General features: G+C 37.6%; 1 pseudogene; it reads right to left on the bottom strand.

Annotated features, from left to right (window-relative positions):
* LOC115023446 (uncharacterized) lies at positions 1-1,079 on the bottom strand (annotated as a pseudogene).
* Positions 1,080-1,489: the final 410 nt, after the last annotated feature.

Here is a 1,489-nt window from a genome sequence, read left to right as displayed (position 1 = left end):
CTATCTGGTGGCAGCATACACAACGTTTGTCTCCTGTCAGTTCTCTGATGCAGGCCTTCTGCTGCTTTTTGCTTTTGGATGGAAACTCAGGGCTGCATAGTTCAGGCCATCAGAGCCCGGATCCTGTAAATATATATAGATATTTACTCTCAGTTTGTAAGAAAACATAAAATCATTAAGTGAGTCCTTGTACCAGACAACATAAAATAATAGCATTTGATCAATATTACGGTTTAAATTTGATTACCTCACTGAGTTCTTGAGCTAAATGACAGAAAACAGATTAAAGCTGTTAAAACTTTTTGGCAAAAAAGAACTTTTGTATTTGCAACTTGAATGTTAACTCAAGTACCTGTAGGAAGTTTCCTGATTTTGACAACCAGACACATGACGACTGTAACGAGGAAAACAATCAGAGCACCCAGGATCACAGTCGTCAGGCTCGTTATTCCAACAAGCACTTCTAGAATAAATAAAATAAAATGTGTCGGTTGAGATCAGTCCATATTCCACAACAAAAAGCACTCATATCTGTTTCTTCACAATCAAAAAACATTCTTACCTTGAACATTTAAATAAGTTGCACTGAAAATGACTGAATTTCCATCACAGTAAAATCCACAGAAATACAGTCCAGAGTCAGATAAATCCACTAGTTTGATCGTGAGGAAGAGCGTGGTGGTGTTGGATGTCATATTAAATTTGCCATTTTGAAATCCATCATAGAATGAAGCATTAGTATCAGACATGAACATAGAGGAGATACGGCTGATGTTGGATCCATTGGCCAGTCTGAACCAATTCATGTGAATGGGAACATCAGTAAAGTTGGAGCACAGCAGTGTGACCTGTTTACCACGCTGGACCTCCACGGTGTGGAACTCAGCGACAGAGACAGAGACAGAGATACGACCTGAAACAAACAGCATGATATGTCTTCATAAACGTGTCATTCAACATGTTAATTATTTTATTAAAGAATAAAAACAGAGAAAATAAAGTGTACTTACTGAAGGTACAGAGCAAAGCTGTTATCAAGGCGCAGTTCATCTTTGTACATGTGAAATGGCTGCACCACTTCAATGTCTGTAACCAAACTGAGATAAAGAGGTGGGCTGTTTTTCTTTTGGGTTTCCGATTGCTCAGACGGACATTGAATATGCTTTCATGCAAATATTTTCAAGTTAAAGCTACAAGGAGAGAAAGTTATTGTCGTGTTAAATAACACTTTAGATAAGCTAGGTAATGCCATCACCCCGTATAGGTTCAACCCTACTGTCTGCATTATGTTGAGTTATAGATATGGAAGAGATAATACACAACAAAGTATATGGTCGAGGTTCATAAGCATGCTAAGACACTCTGGTGTGTCCTGATGTGGAAAATAAATAGGTCATTAGCAGAGAACCTCGACCATGTACTTTGTTGTGTATTAGTTATATTATAAAAATACATATTTTAGAATGTTTTGTCCATGGCTAGCTAAGTC

Source organism: Cottoperca gobio, chromosome 18 (genome assembly GCF_900634415.1).
Source record: "Cottoperca gobio chromosome 18, fCotGob3.1, whole genome shotgun sequence".
NCBI classification, from domain to species: domain Eukaryota; kingdom Metazoa; phylum Chordata; class Actinopteri; order Perciformes; family Bovichtidae; genus Cottoperca; species Cottoperca gobio.
The sequence above is the reverse complement of the archived record's forward strand: the minus strand, read 5'-3'. Positions and strand labels throughout refer to the sequence as shown.